The sequence below is a fragment of the Vulpes lagopus genome, chromosome 12 (assembly GCF_018345385.1).
Source record: "Vulpes lagopus strain Blue_001 chromosome 12, ASM1834538v1, whole genome shotgun sequence".
Classification (NCBI taxonomy): Eukaryota; Metazoa; Chordata; class Mammalia; order Carnivora; family Canidae; genus Vulpes; species Vulpes lagopus.
The window spans coordinates 8,013,362-8,031,436 of NC_054835.1; the positions used below are offsets into that span (position 1 = coordinate 8,013,362).

Genomic DNA, 18,075 nt, shown 5'->3' on the forward strand with positions numbered 1-18,075 from the left:
GCGCGATCCTGGAGTCCCGGGATCGAGTCCGGGCATGGAGCCTGCTTCTCCCTCCTCCTGTGTCTCTGCTCTCTCTCTCTCTCTCTCTCTCTCTCTCTATGTCTATCATAAATAAATAAATAAATAAATAAATAAATAAATAAATAAATCTTTAAAAAAAATAAAATAAAGCTAAGGGCCAGCCCTCAGCCAATTAATTAGGGTCCTGTTTGTACTATTGTAGCCTGACATTTTTTCAGACTATGCACTTTATATTGAAATATTGATCCCACCCACTCGATAAGCAAATGAAGGATGAGTGCAGGTGGCATATACTTTGAAATTCAATCTCAAATGCTTAATGCTAATAATGGCTGACCACAATAAACAAAGGTCTCTGTTGCATAAACTTGCATTTGGCTGTTGAGGTGTTACTTACAGAAGAATATTTACCTCATCTAAATGATTTGAGTACTTGAATAGTATTTTTCCTTGAAATACTAGTTACATTTTAGCACTGCTTTTAGGCAGATATGGAGATTTGTTACATTATGGTGCTTTCCCAGTTCAGGATGTATAAAGTAAAATATTTACATTTTTAACTAGTGATGATGATCTTGCAGCGTTAGATAATGAAAATTGGTACAGACTTTTTGTAGAGCTTTGGCTAAACTTATCACAACTTAAAATGCATATACAAATAACTCAGTAATCTCACTTCAGGAAACTTCTGTACAGAACAGTATATAGTTCCATAGGTGTCCCTGATACCCTTTCAGAGAAGGTTGAGAGGTTAAGCCTGTTTTCAAATTAATGCAGTACTTAGATGTTATTTGCATTCTTTGCACAGATAGTGTAGAAGTCATGCAGACTCCTTAGTGTGAATTGAGGTTATAGCACCTCACTGTACTAGTAGCCATGGTGTTCATGGATGCGCTCATAAATAAATAAATACATGAAATAAAAATTTGTTTTTCACTTAAGAATGTCCTTGATAGGGATCCCTGGGTGGCGCAGCGGTTTGGCGCTTGCCTTTGGCCCAGGGCGCGATCCTGGAGACCCGAGATCGAATCCCACGTTGGGCTCCTGGTGCATGGAGCCTGCTTCTCCCTCTGCCTGTGTCTCTGTCTCTGTCTCTCTCTCTCTCTCTCTCTCTCTCTCTGTGTGTGACTATCATAAATAAATAAAAATTAAAAAAAAAAAAAAAGAATGTCCTTGATGAAGCAGTAGAAAAGATTAGTTTTGTTAACTGTTGACCCTTGCATGGGTTTTTTTTTTTTTTTTTTTTTTGGGTACTCTGTAGGTTGAAATGAGAAGTATAGGTAAAGCACTTCTGCTGTGCACTGAGGTATTACAATTATCTCTAGGAAAAGCAGATGGGCAGTTGTTTGAGTTGCAAGCTGTACTGGCTGCTTTTTTTATCAACTATCATTTTTTCTTGAACTACCACCCACAAACAATGGTTATTCGGGCTAAAAAAGAGTATAAAGGAGTCTTTCAGGGAAAACAACTGGTAGTATATGTTGCCAGTGATAAAATTTTAGCTTTCCAATGAAAATTAGGATTTTGGAAAACTTGTATCTGCTATTGTGATGTAGAGATTAGTCGTGATATTTAAAAATGTGATATTTTGATGTAATGAAATGTATTATTCAGAAAATCGACATAATCTAATACACCAATGTTTTCTAAGTGATCAATACATGACTTTATAAAATCACACACAGGCAAAAGATATATCCAAAGTGCAAGATGGACCAATGGATTTTAATGTAACAGAATACAGAAGTTCCTTGATACAGTTTTAGATTCTACATCACAACTAGCCTTTAAGAAACTACCACTTACAGGGGATCCCTGGGTGGCTCAGAGGTTTAGCGCCAACCGCGCCTGCCTTCGGCCCAGGGTGTGATCCTGGAGTCCTGGGATCGAGTCCCACGTCCCACGTCCGGCTCCTGGCATGGAGCCTGCTTCTCCCTCTGCCTGTGTCTCTGCCTTTCTCTCCCTCTCTCTGTGTATCTCATGAATAAAGAAATAAAAAATCTTAAAAAAAAAAAAACAAAAAAACTACCACTTACAGAGTTTTGGTGTAGCTTCAAAGTCTACAGTTATCTAAAAAGGCTACTTTTTGTGGAAAACAGTTATTTTCTAGTAATAAAATTGTTTTTAAGTGAATAAATAAAAATTTACATTTAAATTTCTGATATGGTAAACATTGGTGAGATAGCCTATATAAATAAGAGCTCGTTGGAGGTCCTCTGTAATTCTCAAGAATGTAAAGAGGTCCTGAGATTAAAAAGTTTGAGAACTGCTATTACAGGGGGTCTATCACAAAGGCACACAAGGCTGTTTTTTGAAGGTGAACCGTAAAGTACTAACCCTGAAAGCCGTCCAGGTAGTGGTAAGTGGATAACAGCAATTTGAAGATTAGTTAGCATGGTATGGGAATTGGGATTTAGGCGGAATGGGAGAAAACTTGCACTTTTTACTTAGCATTTATGATTTCTTTCTATGACAAATTTGTGTGATTTTACAATGCAAAAAATACAACAATATTAAAACTGAATTGATGGCAGCACAACCAGATAGTCACTTCTTTGCAGCAGTTTTTTATGAAAGGATTTGTCTAAGTCAGTGAGTTTTACTGAAGACAAATCAATTTCTTGGACCTTAGGTATTCTTTTTCTAGGGCAACACAGTTTTATTTTGTGTTACAAATTGTTCTTGATCTTTTACAGGGTGATCTTTCTAAGAGTTGGTTAATATCCATATAGGTTAGAATAAAAATCTTTCAGTCATAACATAGAGTATTGGATCAGACATGAATCTGGAAGCCAAAGATACTGTTAGATGAGGGTGACAGTGGTGAATCTGGAAGGAGAGGGCAGATGGCAGTTTTTTTGCTAGGATCAGTCAGAGTAATAAGGGTTTGTCATGTGTACAGGGAGAAAAATAAAGGAAACCATGATATTATTTCCTGTATCGTATGATCCTTCCAAGTTTCAGTGGCTTGACTCAAGAAAATTCACTTTCAGGAGAGTTGGTAAAAGAGGAATAAAGCATTCACTAGTAAACCTCTTTTCCTTAGTGTTTCCTTCTTTCTTCAACAAATATTTATTGAACTGTGTATCAGGTAATGTTTTAGTCATTGGTGATACATTAGCAAATAAAAAAGGTCCCTGCCCTCTTGGAATTTACATTCTAGTGGGAGGAGACAGACCATAAATGAGCTACATAGGTGAAATATAAAGTATGTTAGATGGTAGCAGGTGCTGGGGAGAAAAATAACGTAGAAAAGGGGCACGGGGATGTTGGGAGGTGTGATTTTTTAGTTAGGGAGTTCCTCCTAAGAAAGTGGCATTGGGAGGGTGGTGAGGGGACAAGCCTTGGAAATAATGGGGTAAGAGCATTTCAGGCAGAGAGAATCAGGGTGCAAAAGCCCCAAGGCAGAGCTTGTTTAGCTTGCTCAAGTTGAAGCCCAGGGTGGTTGGAATGGAGAGCAAAAGGAGAGTTGGTAGGAGGTAAAATGGGGGTGGGGAGAGAATGGCTGGAGAAGAATGTGGCTTTGCTGACCATTTGAAGATTTTGACTTTGACTCATGTGGCTTGGGAAGTTGTAACAGGCCCTGATTTATGTTTTATTAAAATGTCTCTGGCTACTGAATTCAGAAGGAAAGCAAAGAGGAGGCAGGGGTTCCACTGGGGGGTTGGCTGCACTGATCTGGATGGTGAAGGAGTCAGATTCTGTGAATACTGGAGGCACCTGGATTCACTGTTAGATTAGACATGAGATGTGCGGAGTAGTATGTGAGAGTCAGGGGTGACTCCAAGGTTTTGAAAAAATGGAGTCACCTTTTACTGAAATGTAGGCATAGAGGAGTGAGATTTGGGGAGGTGGGCTGTGTGGGATGAAGATCAAGAACTACTTTTCGGGCATGTTAAGTTTGGGATGCCTAGTATTAGGTGTCCAGACAGATATGTCACATATGCAGCCAAGTCTGCCAGTGTGAATTCAGGGAAGCAGTCGAGGCTGGAGAGGGAATCTGGGAGTCATCAGGTTATAGGTGCTATTTAAAACTATGAGAGGATGATAAACTCAAGGGAGAAATCTCCCAAGTACCAACCTTTCAGATATGTAAGGTGACATTTGTGGTTTATGAAATTAAGACTTTACATTTTTTGGAGGGGTGGTGACATTCAACATTTCTCATGGAAATGATTTTAACTCATTTTTAAGTTTTAAATTCTGTTTCTCTGAGGATTTTTCCCCCCAAATCAGAAAGTTGCAGATTTTTAAAAAATTTGCATACAAATTTTCTTATTATTCTTGGTACACTGAGTATTTTAAACATAGAATAACCATTTCAGTTTAAAAAGTTTTGTAGGTATGCTTGGCTGGCTCAGTTGGTAGAGTATGCAACCCTTGGTCTTGGAGCCATGAGTTTGAGCCCCACATTGGGGGGTAGAGTTTACTTTAAAAAAAAATTAAAATTAAATGAAAAATAAAAAATTTTGCATGCTTTTCTAGTTCATGCTTTAAAAAATTGAAGTTTTTTTCCTATAAATTATTTCTGGATTTTCTTTTCTTTTCTTTTCTTTTCTTTTCTTTTCTTTTCTTTTCTTTTCTTTTCTTTCTTTTCTTCTCTTTCCTTTCCTTTCTTTCTTTCTTTCTTTCTTTCTTTCTTTCTTTCTTTCTTTCTTTCTTTCTTTCTTTCTTTCTTTCTTTTCTCTTTTTTTAAATTTTATTTATTTATTCATGAGAGATAGAGAGCCCGAGACACAGGCAAAGGGAGAAGCAGGCTTCCTGTGAGGAGCCCAGTGTGGGACTTGATCCCAGGACCCTGGGATCACGATCTGAGCCAAAGGCAGACACTCAACCACTGAACTACCCAGTGCCCCTAAAGATTTCTTTTATTATTTTTTTGAGGGAGAGAGCGAGAGTATATGTGAGCAGGAGCAGCACAGGGAGAGGGAGAAGCAGACTCCCTGCTGAGCAGGGAGCCAATATGGGTCTTGATTCCAGGATCCTGGGATCATGACCTGAGCTGAAGATGGATGCTCAACAGACTGAGCCACCCAGGCACCCCCAGAAAAAACTCTATTGAAGGTAATAGAATAGGTATTTGATAAATCAACACTAATTCCCATCACTGTTAAATTGTACTAAGTATCCATACACATCAGAAGGTGGGAGACAGCACAACTATGGATTCTTACAGGTACTGAAGTTAGTCAGATTCTTAAAAAGAAGATGTTTGGAAAGATTATATTTATGTACTTATGTTAGGAATTCAGCTATGAACTGTAGAAATGTGGAATTGTGTATAGGTATATATTTTTAAGGCTGTTATTTCCCATAGGTGAATATATTTTGTATGGCTCTCTAACTTTTCATAAAAAGTTCTTGCTCATTTTATGAAATACGCTTATAATATAGAAGAAAAATAGGAATTTCAGTTGTGATTAAAGGATGACCAAAATGATTTAACCAAAAGAATTTTTACCTTAATGAAGTATTCTATCAAAGAAAATATAACAATTGGAGAAAACATGAAATCATTTTTTGTTAAGGACTTCACTTGTGCTTCAGATCTCCATGTGATATACGCTGGTATGTTGTGTGTTGCAAATGATGCGTTTTTTTTGCATGGGGGAATAGAGATGAGTTCACATGCTTGAGCTGAGAATTATACCCATAGGAGTATATCAAACACATTATCTGGGTCTGGGGGGGAAAGGTTAAAATTGCTCCTTAGAAGATGAGCTGCAATAAAAGAAAGCACTCCCTGAAGGCCTCCTTTTTTATGCATATTCTGGCCTTTCCTACCTCCTTGCCTCTTTGGTGGTTGTACCCTGACTTTACCCTTCTGTGTATAAACAGAACCTGCCTGCCTTTTAAAACTGCTTGGGTCCCACTTCCTTCTTGAACATAAATTTTGATGTGCTTCTTTATTTTATTACTATTGTTTTTAAAGTGAACTCTGTCCCCAACATGGGGCTTGAACTTACGACCCTGAGATCCAAGAATCACATGCTCTACTGACTGAGCCAGCCAGGCGCCCCTGATGTGTTGTTCTTGAAGTGTTTAATTCCCAAATATTTGGGGAGTCTAGATGATCTTACCGATTTCTAACTTAATTCCATTGTGGTCAGAGAATATCTTCTGTAAATTTCAATCTTTTGACATTTACCAAGACTAATTTTCTGGCCCCACATATGACCCATCTCACTGAATGTTCCATTTGTACTTAAAAGAATATATATTCTGCAGTTGTAATTTTCTGTAAATGTAAATTAGATCAAGTTGGTTGATAGTGTTGTTTCAGATCTTCGACATCCTTATTTTTTGTCTGCCTATTTTATCTGCCTTTGCTGAATGTCTTTGTGGTCTTTTTTTTTTTTTCCATTGAGAGGTATTAAAATTCAGCAGCCATGATGATGGATTCTTCCCTCCTCCCCCTTTAATTCTATTAGTTTTTTTAGCCTTTAAAGCAATTATTAGGAAACAAGAGAAAGACTGGGGGTGGGGGACAACTAAGCATTCAACTCAAGAAGCTAAAGGACAAAGTAGTCCACAGTATGCAGAAGTAAGAGAGTAGTAACAATGAAAACAAAAATTAAGAAATGGAAATGTCAATAAAGCCAAAAGGAGACTTGGAAAAGCATCTGTAGAATAGACAACCTCCTAGCAGGATTGATGAAGAAAAAGAAGAGGTAGGAGCAAGCGAGTGGGTACTTAGGACAGGAATGTAACTGCAAACATGCCGTCAGTTTGTTTCATGTATTTGGAAGCTCTGTTGGGTCAGCAATATTATGGTGTTTTTCTTTCTGTTGTTCAGTTTGGGTACTTTCTGTTGATCCCTCTTAAAGTTCACTAACCCCTCTGCATTTCCTATTATCAGTCTCCTTATGATTCTCATTTCAGATGTACTATTTTCAATTTTAAAATTTCCATGTGGTTTTTTTTTTTGATAGTTTGCATTTTCTTTTTTTTTTCTTTTTTTTTTTGCATTTTCTTTTTTAATATTTATTTATTTATTTGAGAGAGAGCACGAGTGCCCACAAGCAGGGGTAGGGGGTGGGATGGGAGTGGGGAGAGGGAGAAGCAGGCTCCCCTCCACTTCAGCGCGTAGCCTGACATGGGGCTCCATCCCAAAACTCGGGAGATCATGACCTGAGCGAAAGGCAGATGCTTAACCGACTGAGCCCCTGAGGGGCCCTGAGTTTGCATTTTCTACTGAGATTCACCGTCTTCTCACCCCTCGGGCCCATCTTTGCCTCCAAATTCTTAAAGATATTTATTTTATTTTATTTTATTTTATTTTTTTAAAATTGTTTTTTTAATTTATTTATGATAGTCACACACACACACAGAGAGAGAGAGAGGCAGAGACACAGGCAGAGGGAGAAGCAGGCTCCATGCACCGGGAGCCTGACGTGGGATTCGATCCCGGGTCTCCAGGATCGCGCCCTGGGCCAAAGGCAGGCGCCAAACCGCTGCGCCACCCAGGGATCCCCAAAGATATTTATAATAAAGAGCTTGTCTGGTAATTTAAATGTCTGAGTGATCTTGGGGTCTGTTTTTATGGTTTGCTTGTTCCTCTACATTGCAAGTCAATGTTTTCATGCTTCTTTGTGTGTTTACTAATTTTTTATTCTGTGTCAGATATATGTATGTTACACCATGGGGATCTTGTCTTACTTTAGAGCGGCTTTCTTTAAAATTTTTTTAGAGAGGCTTTCTTTTTTGTCTAATGAGCAGTTACTGGCCTGTTTGTTTGACCCTGTCAGGCTAGGTTTTATGCCTTGTTAGAGTGAGTCTGTTTTGGATTTATCCTTACTCTGGAGGCATGGCCCTTACTCTAGAGGGCGTTTTTTAGACTTAATGCTTGGCCTTTCTGGGATGTCAGGTAAAGGACAGAGGTGCTCAGCAGGTCATCCCCGTACTGGGTGAGCTGACACTTTAGTGTCGGCATCGAGAGCGCTCCACTCTCATAGCCACTGCCATCTGTTTGTTAGACCTTCCAGAATCTCACCTTGCATGTGTGCTACCCGGCCCTCTGCCAGGGGCGCAGAGCCATCTCCCTCCTCTTCCATGCACTGCCCGCCCCCGTGCACTTCCCCCCTACTCAGACAGTCTGCCCTACGCGTTCTAGCTGTCTCTGTAGCCTCCAGGCTTGAATCCCCATCTGTGTCTGCTTCTTCAGTTCCAGGAGACTGCCACTCTCCCGTTTGGGCTCCAGCTCCCTGTACTGTGGCTGGGAAGATGCCCCAATGCAGGAAGGTGGAGGTGACAGGCAGCTCAACTTGTGTTTTTCTCTTCTTGTGGATCACAGTCCTGCACCACCATTGTTTAATGCCTGGAAACAGCTATCTCTAATATTTCACTTAGGGCAAAGGACATCTGATAGGACAGTTCCAATTGTTTTACGTTCTTTACAAATTTAGATGTCATAGTTTTTAAGTGCTAGTTTTTTGTGTGGTTGTGTAGTGGTATCTCATTGTGGCTTTGATTTACTAGCTTTGATGATTCACTGAAGTTAAGCACCTTTTCATATGCTTATTGGCCATTTCGATGTCATATGTATGTGTGTGTGTTGGTGTATATATATGTGTGACCTATCCGTTCACCTCTTTTGTCTATTTTTTTTTTTTATGATAGTCACAGAGAGAGAGAGAGAGAGGCAGAGACATAGGCAGAGGGAGAAGCAGGCTCCATGCACCCGGAGCCCGACGTGGGATTCGATCCTGGGTGTCCAGGATCGCGCCCTGGGCTAAAGGCAGGCGCTAAACCGCTGCGCCACCCAGGGATCCCCTTTTTTTTTTAATTTAATTTTTTTTCATCTTTTGTCCATTTTTTAAAAATTTTTATTTATTTATGATAGACACAGAGAGAGAGAGAGCGAGAGAGAGAAAGAGAGAGGCAGAGGAAGAAGCAGGCTCCATGCACCGGGAGCCCGACGTGGGATTCGATCCCGGGTCTCCAGGATCGTGCCCTGGGCCAAAGTTAGGCGCTAAACCGCTGCGCCACCCAGGGATCCCCATCTTTTGTTCATTTTTAAAGTTATGTTTCTTATTGATTTGCAGGAGTTATTTGTATATTCTTTATACAGGTCTTTTGTTGGCTATATTTACTACTGTTATCTTCTCATATTCTGTGGCTTGCCTTTTCACTTTTAATGGTGACTCTGAGAAATCGGTTTTTATTTTTAATGTAGTTCAATTTAACAAATTTTCTTTAAGTTTGAGGGTTTTCTTTATGTCATTTTTTAAAAATTTATTCATGAGAGACACACAAAGAGAGAGGCAGAGACACAGGCAGAGGGAGAAGCAGGCCCCATACAGGGAACCTCATGTGGGACTCGATCCCGGGACTCCGCCCTGAGCCAAAGGCAGGCGCTTAACCGCTGAGCCACCTAGGCGTCCCTTTTCTATGTCTAATGGAAGAAATCTTTGTCTACCCGAAGGTCATGAGGAAGTTTTTTTTTTTATTAAGTTTTAATTTTAACTCCAGTGTAGTTATCATATAGTGTTAGTTTCAGGTTTCATGAGAAAGTTTTATTTTATTATATTTCATACACAGATCTACAGTTCACTTGGAATTGACTTTTCTGTGCAGGGATGATGGGTTTACTTTTATTTTTTCCATATTGACCTAGTTCTTTAATTGAAGAGTACATTTGCTGCTGCATAAATCAGGTATCGATATATGTGTGGGTCTGTTTGGGAACTCCTTACTCTGTTCATTTGTTCTGTTTGTCCGTCCTTGCACCAGGGCCATACTACCTTAAATACCATAGCTTTAAAATAAGTCTTAATACCTTGTGGAGTAAGACCTCCAGTTTTGTTCTTCAAGATTGTCTTGGCTTTTCTTTCTCCTTTGAATTTACAAATACATTTTAGAATCAGTTTTATCATTTATTTCCTACCCAAATAAAAATACCCACGGGGATTTTCTACTAGGATTACACTAAATCTATAGATTACTTTGATCCTAGGAATAAATAATAGAATATAAGGAATTCTTACCTATAAAAGCAAATCACTTCAGGAGACATTTTTCCTTGTTAATCATAAAGGCTGAGTGATTCCTATAAGTTGTTGAAAATTTCAAAATATCTGCTTTTCCAGATTCACCTTTCTGTGTACATGTGTGGTTTTTTTTTAAATTCTATTTTTCTTTGATACTTGGTATTTGATTCCTTGAAGGTGGACACCATGTTTATGATCTCTACGGGTCTAGAATTATATTTTTTTCAGACTGGATGCTCGGTAAGTATGGAATTGAATATCATTGATTATGTCAGTGCCCACTCTGTATCATGCACTGCCCATCTGGGGTAGTACAGCCAACTACCCTGGAACAAGGGGACAAAATAGCCAGCCAACAGAAGGCTCTTTGTGTAGTTTACAATCCTAAGGACCACCATTGGCCGTCTGCTTGGGAAAATGGTTGCCGCCTTTGAACCAACAGTGTAGGGGTGGGTACAGCAAATGGGCTGCGGCAAGTGGGCGCCTGTTCAACTTGATCATGGCTGTTATGCTGTGAGGAAACCCCTGCTGGAGCCTGCAGTGCCTTTCATCTTTTTTTTTTTTTTTTTTAAAGATTTTATTTATTTATTCACAAGAGACACAGAGGGAGAGAGAGAGAGAGGAAGATACATAGGCAGAGGGAGAAGCAGGCTCCACACGAGGAGCCCTATGTGGGTCTCGATCCCAGGACGGAGATCACGCCCTGAGTCGAAAGCAGACGCTCAACCCCGGAGCCACCCAGGTGTCCCTCATCTCAGTTCTTAATCTTTTTATGTCAAGGGCTGCTTGTGGCCACTAACTGAATCTGGAGATACAGTACAGGAGTATAGCGCTGAATTTATAGTAATACCTAAACTACTAATTGGAGCCTTCACTTAATGGATTTTATTTTTGGCACTTGCACTTTTATGAAAGAAAGGCAGTCAATCTAGTAACAAGAATTTAGTCAAAATGAACAACTCTCGCATTTGCCCTGGTGATGCATGGATTCATCATAAACTTCTGTACTTTCGACTTCTGCAATATTATATAGTAATTCCTGGTTTTATTGGTGGTTCTGTAGCATCCTGAATTGCAAAGAGTGTCTGTCTCTTGTGGATGTGAAAGACTTAAGTATTTTTAAAGCATTTGCTTTTCGATCTGTGGTACAGGTACCAGAGACATTATTCCTGTTTTTTAGTAGTGAAAGCTGCAGTTTAGGATGGGTAGCAAAGTGTTTCTTTGTTTGTTTATTTATTTATTTATTTATTCATTCATTCATGCATGCAAAGTGTTTTTATTTTATTTTATTTTTTAAAGATTTATTTATTTATTTATTTATTTATTTATTTATTTATTTATTTATGATAGACACAGAGATTGAGAGAGAGGCAGAGACACAGGAGGAGGGAGAAGCGGGCTCCATGCCAGGAGCCCGACGTGGGACTCGATCCCTGGACTCCAGGATCGCGCCCTGGGCCAAAGGCAGGCGCCAAACTGCTGAGCCACCCAGGGATCCGCAAAGTGTTTTTAGAATTACATTGCTGAAGGCTTCTAGGTGGCCCAATACTGCTTCCCCTCTCTCTCTCTCTCTCTCTCTCTCTCTCTCTCTCTGTAGAATAAATAAATAAAATTAAAAAAAAAAAAAGATTACATTGCTAATTTGTTATAGAGCTGAGGTTGAAATCAAGTCCTTTTCTTTTTAAAATACTTTTGGATTTTTAAAACATTTTATTTATTTACTTTAATGTTTTTTAGATTTATTTATTTATTTATTTGAGAGAGAGAACGTGCTTGTGAGTGGGGGACAAGCAGAGGGAAAGAGAATCCTCAGACAGACTCTTGTTGAGCCGGGAACCCAACTCTAAGCTTGGTCCCAAGACTTGGAGGTCAGACCTAAGCAGTAACCAAGAACTGGCCACTCAACCAACTGAAATCAAGTACTTCTTGATAGCTTGAGTATTTTTTCTACCAAAAACATGTCTTTTTGAAGATGAACTAATCCCCTTGAAAATGTTCACAACACTGAAACAAGGGGGGTTTAGAGTTAGAATTTATTTCAATAAAATTTTTATTTTTTCACCACTTTGTGGTGTATGTTTTTGATACTGAATCTAATAATGAATGCACAGAAATACCCAGTCTAAGAGCCATGTCCTTGCACCTGGAATGTCCTTCAATCTCAGGGCTGGAAAGGAGATGGAGGCTAGCTCCTTCTCTGTGCTTGGGTACAAGTCCCTACATTACACAAGTGGCTGCTCTGTTATGGTGAGTGCTAGTTGTGGGGGCTGCCTGGCACCCACAGAAGCCACAGCAGACTGGTGGTAGGAGAGCAGGAACACCAGTCACCCCTTAGGAGTGCAAGTTTTGGCCAAGACATGTGGCCAGAACAGAAGAGTGCAAAACCTTACCTGTCCTCAGATGCTTACAATTGAGTATCGAAAACAAGAGTAAAGTAAGAAAAATGTAGTGAAAGGGAAATTAGCTAAGGGCCTAGGAGAAGGGACAAAGTGGGTTGGTTGTGACTGATGAGTGCCACGGCTACTTGCCAGTGCATAGCACCAGTGTCATGGGGATAGTGGTATGTCTGGCCTAGACTGTCTCTGGCTGGAGGCTCCATGCCCTTCATAGACCAGTTGTCAGGAGAGGGGAACATGGCCATTTGCCCTATGGTCTTAGTCATTTGTTGTGGTGTGGGGTTCATCTGAGGCCTACCAAGGAAATGTGTCATGTATGTTTTCTGGTCGTCCCTGGTTTTGGCTAAATTCTTAGGGTGGCCATTTGTGAAGAGTATTGGTACTTTTTACCACTTCACTTACATGCTCCAGCTGCAGTGGTGTCATTTTCAGATGTATGCTCAATAGTGAGGCAGATGGCATGCACACATGGCTTTTCAGTTTTCCACCCAGCACAGCATACTCTCCTGACATACTTCTGAGAAGCACTGACGAGTACATTTCAAACTTTTTCTCCACTGGCTGGAATTTCCAACAAAACACTTCCGTCTCTTCTGAAGTACATTAGAAAGTTGGAAACTGTTACTTGATTCACAGATGGTGGGTTACATATAAATAACCCATCTTAGATAGAAACCAAGTATTGTCATATATTCCTTACCTTTTATGGCTGCCACTTGCATGCTTTCTCTACACTAGGCACTGCGCAGAATCCTTGACATATTATTTTTAAAAGTTACCAAACCATGCCAGGGCCCTTAATCTGAAATGCAGTCTGAGTTTGGGATCATGTAGCTTAGAACCCTCTGATGATTCTCATTACCTAGAACAACAACCTCTGTTTTTTTGTAAATAGTCACATTTTCTTCTCCCTAATAATTTTCTGAGCAAACATATTGTTCATGTATGTATATTTGCCAAAGTTGTGTTTGACGCTGTCAGGTTGGATGTTTCCCAGTTGTTTGCTTCTCTGGAGACAAAGTGGGCAAGGCGTCAGGGTAGGAAGGTGGGAAGGATACTGTCCCTTGCCTGTAATTGTCTAGAGTGTCTAGTTCTATGTTGACCTGCTGAATGGAGTGCCTGTTTTGATTTATATTTTTCTGTAGAAGGGAAAAAACCTCATACAAATGATAGCAAAGTCCTTGAGACCTCCTTGGTCCTCCCTTCTTCCTTTTTGCACACGTTGTCTGGCTCCTGATGGAGATGGCAGTGCCAGGAACGAGGAGAGAATGACTCTCACATTGAGGGTTCTTACCCTAAAGTCCCTTCCCCCTTATTTCAGCTGAAATTGTTTTGATAACCAGTCTCAGTTCTTTTCTTTGAAATACATGTGGGGAAAATGTTGATTAGTGTGGGAGTTTGTCATTTTTGATCTAATAAAATTCCACAATTGTCTGATTACCAAATCCCTGCCTGTTTGGTTGTGGATAAAATTCTACATTTAAAAGAGTAGAATTTGTTACTACTCCTAGCAATTGAAGATCAGGTAAATAAATGAAGTGGGCTGGATACGTGAGACTTGACAGCGTGGCATGTAAGTTAAGCCAAACCTTTCTAGAAATGAACATCCAGAGTGTGGAATTTTGTATAGGGGTTTTGCTTTACTTTGACAATTTCCTGCTTCTGTGTCTATCTCCTAGTCAGATAGGAAAGCAGGTTTTATCTGAATGTAGGTCCAGCTTACCACTTACAAGCAGTACTAGGGAGTAGACACTAGCATGTACGTAGTAGGTGTTAATTGAGCAAGTCCTCTCTGCATTGTGAGATTCTGGAAGATGTTGAGTCTTTTTAACTGGAATCTCTGGTTTGTTTTGTTTAAGATTTTACTTACTTTTTCATGAGAGACACAGAGATAGGGGCAGAGAGAGAGGCAGGGGAGCCCGATGCGGGACTCAGTCCTGGAACCCTGGGATCATAACCTGAGCTAAAGGCAGATGCTCAACCGCTGAGCCACCCAGGCACCCGGAGTCTCTGGTTTTTGATTTGCAAAGTGGGAGTCATAGTTCTTATTTGATTTACTCCTGCTGAGAGAATGAAATAGGATAATAAATTAAAAATGCCTAAGAGTGTCTGGCACTTGGTTAGGCCCTAACAAATAGTAATTATTGTTGCTATTATTGTTTATAATTCTAAAATAATATATATGTCAGTAATAAGGAGCATGCCCAAAAGGACCAAACCAGAGGCAGATTAAGAAAGAGATTCTAGTGGTAATAACATTGTGATGAACAGTTTGCCTGTGACAGGGTTGTACCATGTTGGTAATTAAGGGTTATCGGGGCTCCTGGGTGGCTCAGTCAGTTAACTGTCTGCCTTCAGCTCAGGTCATGATTCTGGGGTCCTGGGATTGAGCCCCGCATCGAGCTCTCTGCTTAGCAGGCAGTCTGCTTCTCTCTCTCCCTCTACCTGCTGTTCTGCCTACTTAATGCTTTCAAAATAAATAAATAAAATTGTCAAATAAATAAAATCCTTTTTTTTTAAATAAATAAAATCCTAAAAAAAAGGATTATCTATTGAAACCTGTGGGTTGTATCTGACCATATGGTGATATTGGAATGCAGTGCTTCAAGAAAATTCTGGAGAAAACTCTTGCTTGAACTGTAAGTGTTTTTAAAAAGTACTTCTTATAGTGGTTGGAGGGTATGAGCTATAGAGATCTTTCTGTCCTTCCACGTGAAATCAGCACTTCTGGTGGTTTTCTCTGAGGATTTCGTTGGGGTCTGGGCCTTCAGTCCATTCTTGCTGTGAGAGGCAGCATCTTCTGACCAGGTAACTCCTCTTCACTCCTTCCTGTAACTTATTATTTCCAGAGGACAAAGTTATGTAATCCTTAAATCTGCTCCTCCTTGGCTTTTTTCTTTTTTTAAAGATTTTATTTATTTATTTATGAAAGACAGAGGCAGAGACAGGCAGAGGGAGAAGCAGACTTCCTGCGGGGAGCCCGATGCAGAACTCAATCTTGGGACCCCTGAATCATGCCCTGAACCAAAGGCTCAACTGCTGAGCCACCCAGGCGTCCTGAGTCCATATAGGTTTTATTTATGAATCTAGATTGGAGCTAGGTTGGGGAAACCCTGTTTGGTCTGTAATACATTATGGTTAGTTTGCTAGAGGTAAGTTCTGAGGTTTGTAAGTGTGCATGGCTGTCAGCCCAACCTAGAATTACACAGTAAAACAAACTTAATTTTCCCTGGTCAGAAGGATTTATTGTACAGACAAAAGCCTAAGAAATTTACTGGTTCTTATATTTGCATTTTTTCTTTATGTTGTGATGGATAATTCTCTTCAAGACTTTCTGGGAATCTGTCAACTTAAAGGAACTCACAGAAATTTAAAGTAAATCTTGGGCAGCCCCGGTGGCGCAGTGGTTTAGCGCCGCCTGCAGCCCAGGGCATGATCCTGGAGACCCTGGATCGAGTACCACGTCAGGCTCTCTCTATGATGCCTGCTTCTCCCTCTGCCTGTGTCTCTGCCTTTCTCTCTCTCCCTGTCTCTATGAATAAATAAATAAAATCTTTAAAAAATAAAAAAATAAAAAAAATAAAGTAAATCTTATGCTCTGTGTGCCCCTCATAGCTGCCCCTGGGCAAGCGCTGACTGCTCCTGTCACTGTATTTTGTCTTTTATGAGTATGTCCTATAAATGGAACCATCCAATATATAACCTTTTAAGACTGGCTTTTTTCATTGGGCCTAATACCTTTGAGATCCAACCAAGTGTTGGGTATAATAATAGCTTATTCCTTTTCTTTCTTTTTTGGAGTCGAAGACTTAATATTCTTACTCATTTATATATTATTATTTAAATTTTAGGTAATTAACATACAGTACATTGTTGGTTTGTGGAGTAGAATTCAGTGATTCATCACTTACATACAATACCCAGTGCTTATCATGACAAGTACTCTCCTTAATGCCCATCCCTCATCTAGCCTATCCCCCCTCACCTCCCTCAATTAACCGGCAGTTTGTTCACTACGGTTAAGAGTCTCTCATAATTTGTTTCCTTCTCTCTCTTTCCCCCCATCCTGTATGTTCATGTTTTGTTTTTTTAGATTCCACATGAGATCATATGGTGTTTGGTTTCTCTGACGGACTTATTTCACTTAACACAATATACTCTAGCTCCATCCACGTCATTTCAAATGGCAAGATATTATTTTTTGATGGCTGACTAATATTCCATTGTGTGTGTGTGTGTGTGTGTGTGTGTATCACATTTTCTTTATTCATCAGTTGATGGACATTTGGATTTTCTCCATAGTTTGTCTATTGTCAGTAATACTGTATAAACATTGGAGTGCACTGGATCATAGGGTAGTTCTACTTTTAACTTTTTGAGGAACCTCCATTTTGTTTTCCAGAGAGGCTGTACCATTCCCACCAACAGTGCAAGTTCCCTTCTCTGCATCCTCACCAACACCTTTTATTTCTTGTGTTATAAATTTTAGGTATTCCAACAGGTGTGAAATGGTATCTCATCGTGGTTTTGATTTGTACTTCCCTAATGGTGAGTGATGTGTTGAGCATCTTTTCACGTGTCTGTTAGCCATCAGGATGTCTTCTTTGAAAATTGTCTATTCATGTCTTCTGCCCATTTTTTTTTAAATTTTTTATTTATTTATGATAGTCACACAGAGAGAGAGAGAGAGGCAGAGACACAGGCAGAGGGAGAAGCAGGCTCCATGCACCAGGAGCCCGACGTGGGATTCGATCCCGGGTCTCCAGGACCGCGCCCTGGGCCAAAGGCAGGCGCCAAACCGCTGCGCCACCCAGGGATCCCCTTTCTGCCCATTTTTAAACTGTGTTATTTGATAAACTCTGTAGATTTTAGATACTAGCCCTTTATCAGATACGTCGTTTAGAAATATCTTCTCCCATTCTGTGGACTGGCTTTTAATTTTGTTGTTTCCCTTGTTGTGCAGAAACTTTTAATCTTGATTAAGCCCTAATAATTCATTTTTGCTCTTGTTCCCAGCTTGTTCCTTTTCATTGCTGAGTAGTAGTCCATTGTATGGATATACTGTAATTTGTGCATTCATTCTTCTGTTGAGGGACATTTGGGTTGTTTCCAGTTTTTTTTTTTTTAAGATTTTTTTATTTATTCATGAGACACAGAGAGAGAGAGAGAGAGAGAGAGAGAGGCAGAGACACAGGCAGAGGAGCCTGACATGGGACTTGATCCTGGGTCTCCAAGATCATGCTCTGGGTTGAAGGCAGCACTAAACCACTGAGTCCCACGGGCTGCCTTGGTTGTTTCTAGTTATTGATGATCATGAATAGAGTTGTTATAAACTTTGCATAAAGTTTTTGTAGGAACACAAATTTTCAGTTACTTAGCATATTAGTGTCCTAGGGCTGCTGTAACAAACTACCACAAACTGGGGGGCTTAAGACAGCAGAGATTTCTTTTCTACTGTTCTGGAAGCTGGAAGTCTGAAATTAGTATCGTTTGGCCAAAGTCATGGTGTCAACAGGGCCACACTAGCTCCAGAGGCCCCAGAGAAGAACCCCTTCCTTGCCTCTACCAGCTTCCAGAGGCCACCAGCATTCTTTGGCCTGTGGCCCCCTCCTCACATCCCTCCAAGCTCTCACTTCCATTGTTACTATCCTCTTCCTGTCTTGCAGTCA

General features: G+C 40.1%; 1 protein-coding gene across 1 annotated transcript in view; it reads left to right on the forward strand.

The window, feature by feature from the left end:
* Nucleotides 1-18,075, forward strand: part of ABL1 (ABL proto-oncogene 1, non-receptor tyrosine kinase) — a 144,518-nt gene that overhangs the window by 1,108 nt on the left and 125,335 nt on the right. The window lies entirely within an intron of this gene.